Here is a 16017-nt window from a genome sequence, read left to right as displayed (position 1 = left end):
AGGTGACATACTATTAAATAAAGGGGTTCTTCCTAAAAGGTAACGTTTTTTTATGGTTGATCCCTTATGTACATCAAATATTTACTTAAAATTAAAAATCTATGACTTATCAATCCTATTATTGTAATGGTTGACTTACTGATATGGATTGACGCATGAAACTGGATGTGTCCCACTTGCCCCGTTTAGCGAGGTAACTGCGTCCAATAACTCATTCTAAAACTTTCTTCCAAGGTTTTCACAATTTCGAAATTATTCGATTAGTTTCATGCACACACCAGCAAATATGTGGCCAAAACGTAATTGTGTTGTTGGATTTGAAAAATATTGACATTTGAAAATTTGATTGAACAATTTGTTTGAACTATCGTTTTTTTCGTTCCCACTTGCCCCGCGGTACCTTAACGTTTTTGTTTTCAAGCATGTTTGATCGCTAAATAAATTGCTGCTCCTTATCTTCTGGAGACTTTTTGGTGATACTGCACGGAAGTAATTGAGATATGATCTGGTTTCGCTCTAGCTCTAGCTGTACTTCTTGATGTTGTAAGTGTTTTATGTTAAGTGCTGTGGCCGGAAAACCTCGAATAGGGAGCCGGATCCACAAATCATCATCATCATATCCATTAGAGTGGTTCAAAAAATCGTTTTTGCTCCACACCACTCATTCGATTCTAGATCAAATTCTGAGTGTCCTCCCAAAATTTAAGCTCATTTGGATGAAAACTGAGACTGCACAAGCCCTTTAAAGTTTATATGGGAATTACTATGGGAGAAGCAAGCAATTCATTCAATCGGTCATAGTGTTTGCCCATGTGCTCTTGGGGATTAGAACTACGTTGATACTGCAAGACACATTCATCAGCTGCAACTTTGTCGAAGACCGTTTTTAAATCGGACCCCCCAGTAATTATCCAAATGAGCTCAAATTTTTGGAGGACACTCAGAATTTGATCTAGAATTGAATGAGCGGTGTGGAGCAAAAACGATTTTTTGAAACACTCTATTATCCATGCGACAACGCCACATTGGTTCCAAAGCTATAACTAAAAAGACAAAAATGTGTGCGCCCAAACCGTCAGTTTTATGTATGTCATGTCTTTGGATTTTTTATTTATATTTTGCCGACATTTTCAACATATTTTTTCTCTCAACACTTTAGATTCCAGTTATGGTGATTGATCTAATATTGTCACTTATTTATTCAGTTTCTCATGTAGCATCATCACCATCATCATCGATGCTACAACGACGATGCAACATCTCGCCCGATCGGTGATACTATTTTAAATTACAATAGCAGCCCATTTGGCTATCGTTCCTTGAATTCAACAATTGGACTTAAATTCTATAGTCTATACAAATCTATTTTTTGACCATAAGAGGCAATGCCCTCAAATGTATATATAAACAAAATTTCCACAGTTTCCGCTACCCAGACAAAAGAAAAAATATTTTTTCTAATAACTTCCAAATGTTTAGGATCGGTTTTTGCTTTTCAGAATTATAGATATTTCGAATCAACCTTATTTTGAAATAACTAAGCAACCTTAATAGGAAGAAAATCGTCTCTAGCGACAAATAACACAGTATTCGAATGATTTAAGAGGGCTGTCATTCTTGCAAAAAGCATGATTGCGGTACATCATTCTGCGCGCGTTGCAACGATATATGGATCATCAGATGAACTGTTTATCGTAGGACAAACCGTTTGTCGGATGTTGTAACATGTTGCGATTAACGTGCATTAGAACGCATTTACGATGTTAAGTTTCGCTCAAACCATTCTCGAAAGACTTTTGGATCAATAATGGTATGCTAGAAGTCATATCGCAGAATGAAAGCGTGAAAATCCTCCAAAACTAATGAAATCGGTTTGCGAACAATTGATCGTCAGCTCACAGGCTGAGCATTATTTTTTCGCGGAGCGGATTTTGTTGTGATGGCTTGACGACTAAGGGTTTATCGTTGTTGCTATGATCGCATGATAAAGAACAACCACGATGCATCATTTGTTTTATCATGATCACTAGATTTCCATCCTTGGACAGAACCTTAGTTTATTTTGGTGATTCTACCCCATCACCCCGGATGCCATTATCCCGAATTCCATCATCCCGAATACTATTTGCCCGAATTTCCAATCATCTTGACATGATGACATTGATGATATTTCCGCATGATAGGGTAAAAGCACTATATTTCGACCCATGAAACCTGCATAGGAGTGGAAAACTTCTAAAAATCCGGCAAAAATCATAAACTAATATTCAAATTTGGCAACCGAATAAAACAACATATTATTTGTTTGTGTATAGCTTCTATCAGATGATATTTCATTGTATTTTATGTAATTTTGAGGATAAATGACTTTATCTTTTTGTGCTATTTTTCGACCCATTGTTTTATTTTTCGACCCATGCATGTGCTAATTTTCGACCTGTGTCAAATTGGAACAATATAATCGGTATATTGTGTGAGGAAAACACTATTCTACGAAATTTATATCAAGTTTTTGCTTATCTGAAGGAAATGAATTTACTTTTTCTTGCTTTTATCATTCAATGACAATATGGGAAGTTTTAAACATTGATGTATGTGCGAAAATTATCAATTTATTATAGAATATTATTCGAACACTTTTCTTCTTGGAATTCCATCCCAATAGCAACAGAGTATGCTTTCCATTTCAGTAACAAACTTTAAGATAAGAAGTTCCACAATTGTTATTTGATAGAGCTAAGGAAGGCTCATAAATGCCATAAATACTGGTTTTGTATTCCACTCACATCCTTTGAAGATCTCAATGTGGATTACATGGTACATTTTACATTTAGTTAATTACGAAGCATATTCTCATTTTCATTTTTCATTTTGCAGAATTACGATGCATATTGAATGTAAAATGTTTCATCATTTGTGGTATTGCGTGATTAAGTTGTGGACTACGATATTATGATTTAAGTGGAGATGAATCGAAGCCAAACCTCAAACTTTCAAGAGAACAAATCTGGAAAACCGAACATCCGTTTGAGCTGAAAAATTAATCGATTGGTCACCACCAGCTAGTGATCAACCGATTAACACAGCTAAAAATATGTTGAAATTTTCTTTTTATTTCCATGCACATATTTGAAGCATCAAAATAAACAGAAATGTCAACAACAAATCGCTTATTTTTTAATCGAATACACTTTAAATTTACACGATCGTGTAACATTCGTGCGTCTTTAGTTGAAAATCAAACTTGATGCTTTAACAATAAATGAATTTGGTTTACTTTTACTGTCTCTTCTGTTTACGCTACATTGAAATTTAAATATTTTTATCTGTGAAGTTTTCAGTTAAAACAGATGTTTGTTTCTCCAGATTTATGCTCTTGAACATTTGAGGTTTGGCTTCGATTCATCTTCACATTGAGCACAACCTGTATGACAAAGGAAAAACGACATTCATGGACACTAATATATTATTCTATCATTGAAACGATCTTACGTGGAACAAACTGCATTGCATTCTATTGTTGCGATAGGATATAGTACAGCAATAGCATATTTTCATTTAAACATTATTATTATTGTCTTTATTAACGAGACTTTCAGCCCTTGGCTGGTTCGTCTCGAGGTCATTTAAACATGTAACACCATTTTGTTTAAAACATTTATTTCATTCCATTCTTTAGAAGTTCAAATAAAAAAATCAAATTCTTCTTTTAGCACTCGACATTGTTCTTGTTTCTTAATTTTTGATTCCCTCCTCCGCTCCATTATAACAATCTCGCGATTTTATTTATCATACTCTACCAATTCACCTGGAGCATCAAGAAACCCTTTAACATACTCCGACTTTGGGACACGTTTCGCTGGCCATCCCCGTCGCTGACTGCGGATTATCCACACTTCAAATTCTGTCTTCTCCTCCATTGTGGACTATCCAGGACAAGAAACGGACTGCAAATCTTAAATTGAATACATGTAATTGCGGAATTCCATAACCGAGTCTTGTTGACTACCTGATGCTGCTGCCGAATGTCGGTTTCTGTGTAGACTTGCCTGTATTGTTCTGAGCGCTGTGATATATTAATCCATATATTTTTGATGAAATTAAAGCAAGATCCGTGAAAACCGTTGAAGCAAGCAATTTAACTCTAACAAAGAGGCACCACCTTTATGAACGATATTTACTTTTGATGAAGGGTCGAAAACTAAAACACATCACCTGCTGAAATCATGGCATGCTTTTTCGACCGGTCGAAAATTGAAACCTGGTGTTTCAATTTTCGAACAATTCCAAAAGCTTTTTAAAATATATTTTCGCTTATAGATGCACCTAAATCTATACAATTTGCCTAAATTTGATCTCTTTTTATCAAACTGTATCTATTAGGCATTGTTCTGATCCGTTTTTATACTGAGATGAGTTTTTTTTTCAAATGTGGCAGTTTCTCATCAATGAAAGAAACAGTAATGGCATATTCCAGTGGTTTACAAATGTTTCAAAATTTTAAATAGTAATTTAAATAACGTTTGTTCTATCAATGGGTCGAAAACTAGCACTGGGTCGAAAATTAGATCCCTTACCCTATTAGACATCGAGGTTATGGGTTGTTCGGGGATCTGGAATTCAGGCTAATGGCATTCGGGTTAACGGCATGGGATAAAATATCTTTGGGTAAAAGTTGATTTTTCAAAGACTACCCTAACTTAATCTATATAAATAAAAATGGAGTGGTGTTTGTATGTCACGAAATAACTTCAGAACGGGACACCCGATTTGCACAATTCTTTTACTGTTGTCTTCTTGAAGGATTCCGACGTGTTCTTATGACGAAAAAGTTTAGGGAAGTTATCGGAAAATTTGGTAAAACGGGAGAGTACTAATGTGTCATTTTGTGTGAGAGATTGCATGACATTTTTCAACAGCCTACTTGATGGCAAGACGAAGTTTGCCGGGACCACTAGTTGTTAATAAAAATCAGAACTCGCAAATTATAAAAGACAGAAATTTGGGTTCTTCGTCAAAGTTACTCCAAATTGGATGTACCAGTTGGGTTGGGGTTTGATATCTTGAAAATAATGCTTTTCCGGAAGGAATGTTTGAATCAAATATGAGGTTGAAAAATTTATATATAGTACTCAGGTGACCAAACCGCACTTTAATTCGCCCTGCGTGCTAATACAGTGCTGTTATAGAGCTCACATGCTCTATATTAGCTGTATAATAGCCCTATAAACCCAAAACGAGGAATTTGTGGGCCAGTGGTTACTTAGATAATGATGCAATAAAGAACATTCAAATACATTTGCATGATTACGTTCAATCGCTTTTTACCTGTGTTGTACGTTAAGGTCTAAGGAGCTAGCAATCATTGCATGTAGAAACATAATTGTCCAGTATTACATAAATGGCAATCCACATAATAAAGCTTTCTTCGTAATCTTTGAAAACTGAGGAATCTCGTTTTCAAGCATGTATATCCTCCGAAGTTCGAACATTTTGGCAAAATACTGAGCCAACTGTTAAAAAGGTCCAAACATATTTTGAAGGTTGTCGAACTTCACACACAAAATGCTTCAGTTTGATTTTAGTTAAATGCAAAACAATTTCGTAATTCATTAGCCTTACAGCACTGGGCAGAATAAATACTCGAACAAATTATCAACGAAATCATTTTATGTTCAGTGTTATTTTATGGTTTGAAGTTGCAAATAATTTTGTTGCTGTGATACTCTTCAGGGGTCTAAGAATGAAATGAAAAAGATAAAAGAAAATCATAAACCATCTGAGTGTTAAAACGAACCAAACAAAATACCCCCTCCATAGTTGTAGAATGTGTAACGAACTACGGAAATATACATGTGAAGCAATATATTTTTCTTCGGCTCTGGGGTGGGGTGGGTTCTTCATTGACCCCCAAAACCCCCTCTTGGTTGCGCCACTGGGTTGTACTAAAATATTGTAGAACAGTATTGTTAGCAATCATGGTAGCCTACACGTTTTCGCTGCTATTTGGTGGCGCTTCCCTTAAACATTAACAACACCAGCGATAAAACGAATGTCGGAAAGAAAAATGTCAATTGAATGCATCTGCACACGATAGCTTTGCAAGGAAACGTTACGGTTTTGTTAGTGTCATTTTTCATAAAAGGCGCTACTTTTACTATATGTGTGTCACGTTCGACATAACATGTATGATCCGATATGTCCGAATTCCATGCAAAACTTATAATTTATGCAAATGTCATCGTGTCAGATGACATTCAATTGACAATTTTTTGTGTATGTCAATGTTTTTATTTTTAATTCTTCATTAGTATCATACCAATCATACATTCATTTATTATATCTAGGTGTTCTGTGTTAGACAACACTTTCATCCTAATTTGGTAAAACAAAATTAAGCTTTTATTAACTTTTAGTTAACAACATTTCATTTGCCGTAGCAGTTCAGAATTTCTAACTAGTGAGTTGATTTCACCTGCTTATAAAAGAGAAAAAAAGCTTTCAATTAACTTAACCCAACATGACCCAAAAATATAACGCATTATTCATGGCAATAGAAAATTGTAACAATTTTTGCCAGAAATTATTATTTATTTTATTTGAAATTTGTTCCAATGTTTCAACATTGGATATTCTATGTAACTCATTGGTACTATACCAAAAAAGAAGCCTCAGAATCTTTTTCAAAATTTTATTTTGAATTCTCTGCAGGGCTTTCTTCCTGGTATTACAACAGCTAGTCCATATTGGTACAGTTTACAACATGGCTGGCCTGAAAATTTATTTGAAGATCAAAAGCTTGTACTTAATACAATGTTTCGATTTTCCGTAAATAAGTGGATATAGACATTTTATATAGTTGTTACATTTGGCTTGAATGCCCTCAATGTGATTTTTGAAAGTTAAAGTTTCATCTAGCATGAGCCCTACATACTTGACTTCATCTGACCAATTTATCTGACCCCTCTCATCGTGACAACATGTCTACTTGGGTTCCAAATGAAGAGCTTTGGGTTTATATGCGATTATTATTAGTTGAGTTTTGGAAGCATTAGGAGAAATCTTCCATTTTTTTTAAAGTATGAAGCAAAAATATCTAAACTTGTTTACAATCTACAGCAGATGACACGCAGACTTCGTCCTTTGGCGGAGAGGCCTGTTTCATCTGCAAACAAAGATTTTTGACATCCCTGAGGTAACTCAGGTAAGTCAGATGTGAAAATATTGTATAATATTGGTCCCAAAATGCTGCCTTGAGGAACACCAGCTCTTACAGGAAGTCTTTCAGACCTGGAGTTCTGATAATTAACCTGAAGTGTACGATTTGACAGATAGCTTTGAAATATTCTAACAATGTATGTTGGAAAATTAGCGTTTTTTAATTTTACAATTATGCCACAATGCCAAACACTGTCGAATGCTTTTTCTATGCCTAGAAAAGCAGAAGAATAGCGTTCAGTTTTGTTGGAACGGATCAAATTTGTTACACGTAAAAGTTGATGAGTGGGCGAATGTCCATGGCGGAATCCGAACTGTTCATTGGAAAAAAATTAATTTTCTTCGATGTGGACCACCATTCTGTTCAAAATGACCTTTTCAAAAAGTTTACTGATGACGGAAAGCAAGCTGACTGGACGAAAGCTAGAATCTCCTGTAGGATTTTTATCTGGTTTTGAAATTGATACAACTTTGGCTTTTTGTCCATTTTTCAGGAAAATAAGCCAACTGGAAACATTTGTTAAATATATCAACTAAGAATGATAAGCAACTTTCTGGAAGTTTCTTGATGAAGATGTAAGAAAATTCCATCACCACAAAGGTCTTTCACATTCATCTTCAAAATCAGTCTCTCAGGAATTTTCTAAAACTTTCTCTTGGTTGAGAATGTATGCAAAATCCTGAGTACCTTGATTTTCTATTGGACTAGTAAGTCCTAATTTAAAATTGTGCGCGCTTTCAAACTGCATAGCAAGTTTTTGAGCTTTTTCGCCATTAGTCAGTAATAATTTGTTTTCCTCTTTCAATGCCGGCTGAAGCCAGGAATTTATTCAAAATTTAAGATAATTTGGCTTAGAGCAAAGGTCCAATTGAGAAATTTTATTTTCCTAATTTTTGTTTGTTTTTTGTGTAAATCGTTTTTTAATTTCTTTTAGCAGATACTGCTATATATAATTTTCATAGCTGGATCGCGAGTGCGTTGAAATTTTTGCGTTCTAGTCACGTTTTTAAGACGGATCAATAGTTTAAGATCATCGTCTATAATCACATATTCAAATTTGTTGTTGAAGTATCAAGTATCGTTTGTAAAGAAATGTTAACATCAAGATAACTTAACAATATATGTTTCATACATATTCCAGTCAGCTCGAAAATAATTGAAAGTGGAGCTGATAGGATTGAGAATCGCTTCATGGGATATTTTCAATGTAACAGGAACATGATCAACATCAGCGTGAGTAACCAGTTGGCTACAAAAGTGACTAGAGTCGGTTAAGACCAAACAAACGTAGAAGCGTTTCTCTATACAAAAGCATAAGTAGGGCTATCAGGGTATAGCAATGAGAAATATCCGGAAGAGGTTCTGGAAATTTTCTCCAGGTTTCTGGAAATATTCCCATGTCACACGGACATCGAACATAAGTCTTGCTTTTTCTGAAGCTTTAATTTAGATCACTTTTGTGAAAGTGAACTAACTAATATTCTTGAGAGAGCCCTTTCCGAAGAATGCCAGATTGAGTTATCTTTTTTATAATTATCACTAGGACTGGGGAAAATCCAAGTAAATCATTTATTCCATTTTTGATCTCTGCAGGTGACTCCTTGTCACTTGAGAGACCTTTCAAGACGACATTAACCAAACGTTCAGTTTTGTCGTCATAAGTAAAAAATGTCCCTCTTCTCTTCAAAATATTGGAGAAGATCGCGATCTTTAAGAGTTTCCGGCAAAACGCAACAGTTTTCTTTCTTTGCGAATAGAGTTCAAGATCTCTTGAAATCTTGAAAATTCGGAATCACTGACCACGAAAGGCGGCACTCTGTAAAACAGCGTATGATCCACTATGGCTACGACTGGCGTATTGCCAAAATCGATGCTTCTACCCTATTTCCAAATATAATTTATTCAATTTTTACTAAATGTGTGTTTTGAGATAACAGAGTTTCTGTTCGAAACATTGTGAATTTTCTGACGAGTGGGGCTCATGTAATTTTTAAGGTGCTATGAAAATTTCAGATCAATTGGAGTACTAGAAGCCGAGATCTATGCCTCCAAACGTGACCATTTTTCATGAAAAATGACGAATGCGTTTTAATTCTGTCCAGCATTCTAAGTCACCGTACTTAAAGATACAATACGTAAAACTTCCAATAAAACAATTCCAACGCTAAAACGATTTTCTTATTTTAATCCTCCAGAAAACATGTTTATCTGCAGCAAACTCTTCCCAACACTGATTATTATTCAAAACCGGTCTTCGTTCAGCTGACTCCGGTCAGCAAATTGCGGTCACATCTTTCTCCTCCACCTCCCCCAACAAACAGAGCACAGTTTCAAAATCATTTGCTCGTCTGCAAATGTTGCTTTTAGCCTATTTCACGTCGAAAACCCAAGTTGCAAATGATATCCCCATTCCAAAAATGCTAAACATCTCCAACAACGATCGGGGATTTCCGCTCAACCGGTATATGGTTAATATGGAAGACATCTTCAAGAAACTTGTTTCATTAGTAGCAAACTTCGTCATTTGGTTTGTCGTGATACCACGACTGATCGTGCTTCGGTCCCACAGGATTTTTTTTTCTTATTTCAATTTGGTGGATGCGATCACCATTTAAGCACTATTGATGGTTAATAAATAAACATTTCACAGAAGATCGATCATGTTGAATGGAGTAACCCGGCGCCAACAACCAATCCCGATTCATCATAATTATCACACTACTCCATCGCACAGAAATAGACAATCCATTTTTAGACACACTCACAAGCAACAATAAAAACAACAACTGATTCTTACTTTCAAGTTCACGGTCTCACTGATAGTTGAAATCACAAAGCACAGAATAACGCTAAAGAAGATGATCACTTGATCGTCTCCAGTGTACGAATGAATCGGAGAAGTCCATCGAGAGGGTGCTTTATATGTGATAATATAGCGTGAGAGTCGGCGCTGAGCTTGGTTGATTGCGAAAAAGCTGGTTCACGAGTTGAGATTCTTCGCCTCTTGAGGAAGGTTGATAGATGGGCAGGATGTATGAATGTGAGGCAATTTATCTGCATAATAAATTATGAGTGCAACAAATGTTTGAAAACTACTATCATTGTTTTGCAAAAATAATAAAATTGTGAAGCTAAAGGTTACTTATTTTCTAATTCATATTTTTGAAGTAGAATTTAAGTACATACGTTATACCGTAAAATCAGAAGCAAACAAATCGATAAACCGGCAAACCAAATTCAAAACAAACAAGAGATTTCCTAAAGAGAACTAACCAAACCTGAGAGAGAGACTACTGTGCTGAGAGAATGAACTATAGTCGTTGAAGTTGGTTGATGCCATTTGGACTAGTGCCAACAGAAGAAGGGATTTTTGAACTAGGTTCTGCGTTGAATATATCGGAATGTGAGAGATCAAAAAAATTATGATAATTTTTAACTTTAGAAAATTTACTCAAAATATAATTCCAAAGGCAAGATGCATTTATAACACAGCATTCTTAGCAAAAAGAAAACTAAAAGAAGTCGAGTGACACGATGGAGCATCTGGCTCAGACGCACCATAGTTTATAAACAATTCGCTAGGCGTTTAATAACTAACGCAGGGTTAACACTATTGCGGAAGTTCATTGAACTTATACGTTCATGGGTTCAAGTTACTTTATTCAGCTCTGTCAATTGTTTATTCAATTAAAATCACTATATTTTGTCCAGTTATCAATTATTGACATATTTTTACTCCCATTTTAAATTGAGGTTCTAGCACAGACAAAGAGACATAATACTGCCGATATTCCAATCTACCACTCATTTTAAGATCAATTAAAATTCGCTATGTTACAAACCTGACAACCAGAGGCGCGCGCTTCTGTTATTTCATGTTTGACGTTCCACACTACCTGCATAAGGTATTGTTCCCCAAAACTCGATTTCATGCAACATTATGAGAATATGATGATGTTGTGAACTGGGCAATAGATTTTAAAGGAATTTGTTTTAAGTGATACATCTTTTTGTCTGAAGTTCTAGCATTATCTTCTCAGATCCTCAAATGCGTTACAATCCAGCCTAGGAAATAGTAACTTACGCAAAAAAAAAGTGCAGAATGATGATTTTTACAGCAAGAGTCGTTCATTTATTCAATGAGGATTTCCGAGTTAGATAATTATAGCGATTGGTGTAAAAATCGAGTCGCGTACAACATTCTTTGGAATTTAGTAGAAGCCCTCTTGAGGATATCAGAAATCAAATAGGAGTGCATTCACCATTATTTTACAATTTCTGAAAGTTGTTGTGTAATGATTCATTACGTAACTCAAAACAGTTGGGTAATAAAAAAGTTTTACGCAATATTCTTTATATAATTAAAATTGATAGCGTTATGATTTTTTCGCAATTTCTAATCATAACAGGCTGTTTTTCATCACGCCATTCTGTCATTATACGGCCTAATATACTGCACCTAATTATTCCGTATCGTAGTAGCCATTGCGCAACTGAAGTAAGTAATTACCAAACGCCTTTTCATAAAGCAACTGTCTTTTTTTGCGTAATGAATCGTTGAACAAAAATTTTAATAAATTGCAAACTAATGGTGTATGCATCCTGATTTTTTATACCGTCATTGGGGGTAAGATTGGACCAAAACTGCGTAGGGGGACACAGTACAGTATGGACACCCTAAGGTATTTGCCAATTTTGACTGACAAGACATAATTTTATATTGTTTTTTTTTTTTTTTATATGCAGTATGCTTTTAAGAACATTTAGGATTGTGTTAAACATTGTTGCATAATTATAAACAATTTATTTTGTTTCCAGAAAAAGGGTTAAAAAAAGCTTGTATTTGGTAGTCACCATTCAGCTAGCGGGGCAAGGTGGACACCCCTGTGAGGCAGTCTACCTTAATTTTTATAAGGAGTGTGTTTTATGAAAATTCACAGGACCTCAAAAAAAGGAGTACACACTCAGGCTATCACTAAGGATAGGTCAGCGTGCCACTCAAAGACGATTAAGCCCATTCGAAATTTTTTTTTCCTTTGTGATGCTTTCATTGTGTCCTTCAGGATAATTACAATCCATAATTGACGATTTTCAACCGATTTATGGTTCCGGATCATAATCATTATATATTTTAGATTAAATTTGTATTTTAAATACAAAGGTATCGACCGTGATAATTTTTATTTTGAATTTATTTATAAGCCTAAGACCTGGCTGTCTTGGTAGTGTCATTCTCAAAACACACCCAAGCCGTTCCCATAGGGGACGTTAGCCACAAGGAAGTGACGTTTCAAGTAATACTGTTTCATATGGTATGCCCTCTTCAACATCTAATCCAATTTCTCTCGCCGTTCCCTTACGGTACCTATCCATCTAGTATTCATTGCTTTCTTCTCCATGCTCCCTCTTACTTCGAGCAAAATAGACCGATATGCCGATAAATAAATTCAAAATAATTTGTATTTTAAGTTATGTTTGTTTCATTTCAAAGTGTCAGCTCTACTCTGTCACCCGGTATCCATTTTGCCCCAACAGGAGACGATATTTTCATACGAGTTTTTTTATATATTTTTAAATAGCAGAAAAAAATTAACTGTATTTTTGAATGCAACATAAATAATTGAAGATTCAACCAAAAGCTACATTATCGGACAATTTTAAGTCATTCGCCTCTCAAACCTTATTTTATGAGACGAGAATGTTATAATTTTTGAGCCCAATATAATCATGTTTGATATTTCGATCAAATATCAATGATAAATAAAAAAAAATGAAGAATCATAATCAAAATTTTGATCTAATTCTGAGCAGTTACTTTAAACTTATTAGTACATTGAAATGGGAACTTGAATGAAAAGGCATCCGTTGATTACTATCCGTAACTACAGGAATACTTTTTGCTTCTCTAAACGAATATTCCAACCTGGCTAATGACTGTTTAAATTAAAAAAAAAAAATGCTATTAATATGAGGATTGCTCGTTTGAACCAATTCCTCACAAACCCACGCAGAACTCTTCATAACGTTTAAAGAGAGGGTTGATTAATTAGTGAAAGGATAATTTCATGCTGCCGTTTCAAATCAGTTTCTGAAAGATATCCAGGCAAAATTTTCTTTGAAATCTTCTTTTGATTTTTTGGGTATATCCTGGAAGTAAAAACTTCCTATTTTTTCACTATACTACCGTGACAAAACTATGAGTTGAGAGCTCTCAAATGACGGTTCGCCAAGGGCCTCATGAAGTCACGCTACGGCTCTGTAAACAACTTTCGCAATTTGACTTGAAATGTTTTGCTGAATATGAGAATACATTTATTGTTAATGTATTATCAAACGTTGAATGAAAAATTGAAATTTCTTTGCTTGCCATTAAATAAAAAACTTATGAAAATTGGTCCAATCTCGCCCCTTCTATGGGGTGACATCATGGACCCAATGTCACCATTCCTTCACTAGATGTTGGTCCGGATGCCATTTTATGTAAACACGACCCGAATTTACAGCGGGAAAGGAAGTGTTTATCACGCTCAATGGTATGGGTCTGGGAGGAAGAAACCAATACGAAATTTATGTACGTCAAGGTAAGCCGAGATTCTGCTGTCACGAACTGTCACTGTGAGCTCAGATCTAAAACAATGGACAAACATGATAAAAGCGCGTAATTGATTAAAACATATTTTTGCATTTTATCAAATGTGACAAAAAATCGATTGAAAAGCTATTCACGCTCATTCAAAAGTAATGTCACAATAGCACCTTTTATCCTGATTGAATATAAAGTGTTAAAATACGCATTATTTTACTTTTTCCAATTAAAACGAAAATTAAATTCACAGAAAACTTTGGCCCTTTTTCCATGTTTGTCCAGAACGAGCGAAGTAACACAATAAAAGAAAACTAGCGATTTTCATCAAGTCTGCCTTGATTGTCGTTGGAAAGCTGGAGTTTTCTTGCAATTCGAAATAACTTTATGTCACATTTCATGTGTAATATCGGTGCCTCCCTCCCAGGTATGGGTGCCTTAAGGCCCAAACGCAATGATAGCGGAACGGCAACGGAATGCGGAACCGGTTCGCCAGCATGAGGGGATTTTTTTTTATTACCGTACGGGTTTGGGCCGAAGGGTCTCAGATTTTTATGAAACAGGCAGGGCTCATGGATATATGAATAAAAAAAAATTGAGAAAAATTCAGGGTCGCCTATTTTTCCGGAAAACTCAGGTGGAAATTTTTTGTTTTCCCTTGACACTACTTACTTTGAAAAATCATAACTCAAGAACGAAGCATCGTAGAAACAAAGTTTTTATATGTAAATTTAAGCAAATTTTCTCAAAAATCTTAAAAAAATATGAACTGGAAAAAGTTTTCCACAAAATTTTCCACCGTTGGGAAAATTCGTAAAGAAAAGCCCGAAAAGCTATGCCCGAACTCGTGGAAAATTTTCAAAAAAATATTTTCGAGAAGGTAGTTATAAGCTTTAATTACTGAAATTTTTGGAATGCATTTTTTTTTGGTTTTTGAGTTATGGCCAATTTTGTGAAAAATGTCCAGATGTGCCATATAAGACTTTTCTTTGAAAAATCATAACTCAAGAACGAAACATTGTAGAAACAAAGTTTTTATATGAAAATTTAAGCAAATTTTCTCAGAAATCAAAAAAAAATATGAACTGGAAAAAGTTTTCGACAAAATTTTCCACAGTTGAGGAAATTCATAAAGAAAAGCTGGAAAATCTCGCGGAATTTTTTAATAAAATATTTTTAAGAAAGAAACTTTATAAACTTCAATTCTGGTAACTTTTAGGATGTTGTTTGTTTCTTTACCAAAACGAGCACTTTACAATGACGAACTTATAACATTTCGCATTTTCGAAAAATAAGGGACGGCCTACTGTCCAGCACACCTCCTGCAGCGCTAGGGTGCCGAAACCGCGGATCTTCAGTACATCGGAGAGTATGCGTATGCTTCCGATGAAGTTGAAAGATTTGCAGTTCCACGTACCGAGTTTCCAATCGCTAGTCCATTTCCGTCAATCAGCAAATTTTAGGCGTTGATAGTGACACCGAGCAACTCTGGTCGATACATGGGCAAAACACTTTTGTATGTTTATAAGATGGTGACTCCAACCTTTGTACAAGAATATTTTTCGAAAGATATACAATTTCAGCTGACTCATAAGTGGCTCTTGGTGCAAAAAAAAAGTTGATAGGTCCAGAAATAAAAGCCGAAGTAGGAAAAATCGATGACAAAAGTTAAAATAATGTTTTCCGAAGAATAGACCATGACCATCATTTGGACACGTGACATGCGAGCTAACGTTATTTTTGGGCTTATGACATTCGAGCTACTGGCATTTGGGCAAGTGATCTTCGGTCTAGTGATGTACAATCTGCATCGCATTGTGCACATATTCGGTCTCAATAAAACAAGACAAATGTGTTTTACTAAGAAGAAATCTCAAATGTATTTTACTGAAAATGTTCGTTTTTATTTTTAATTGAACGCATCCACTTTTCACGAATCAAATTAAAATGTAAATCACTCGTTTGTTCTAAAATAAGATGAATATGAAACGTGATATGAACGATAGAACAATTCGAGTAACAAAGCCAATGACACCATCGATAGCTATTAATTGATTGGTAATAATGATCCTTTCCCTCAATTTGTTTATCTTTTTTCTCAGTCACTTTATTCCACTAGCACTTGCTTAGCAAATTAATCAAATCACGTTTGGAATTGCTGCAAAAACAGCCACAGCATGGCAACTACTACCCCAGAAAAAGAAACCAGTTTCGG

General features: G+C 35.1%; 1 protein-coding gene across 1 annotated transcript in view; it reads right to left on the bottom strand.

Annotated features, from left to right (window-relative positions):
- LOC5575179 (RNA-binding protein FUS) overlaps window positions 1-10125 on the bottom strand; it is a 30477-nt gene extending 20352 nt beyond the window's left edge. The window contains exon 1 of the mRNA XM_021846584.1: window positions 10017-10125. The gene's annotated coding sequence lies outside the window, so the exon portion shown is untranslated. The remainder of the gene's footprint in view (window positions 1-10016) is intronic.
- Between the last annotated feature and the right edge of the window lie 5892 nt (window positions 10126-16017).

The sequence above is a fragment of the Aedes aegypti genome, chromosome 2 (genome assembly GCF_002204515.2).
Source record: "Aedes aegypti strain LVP_AGWG chromosome 2, AaegL5.0 Primary Assembly, whole genome shotgun sequence".
Classification (NCBI taxonomy): domain Eukaryota; kingdom Metazoa; phylum Arthropoda; class Insecta; order Diptera; family Culicidae; genus Aedes; species Aedes aegypti.
The sequence above is the reverse complement of the archived record's forward strand: the minus strand, read 5'-3'. Positions and strand labels throughout refer to the sequence as shown.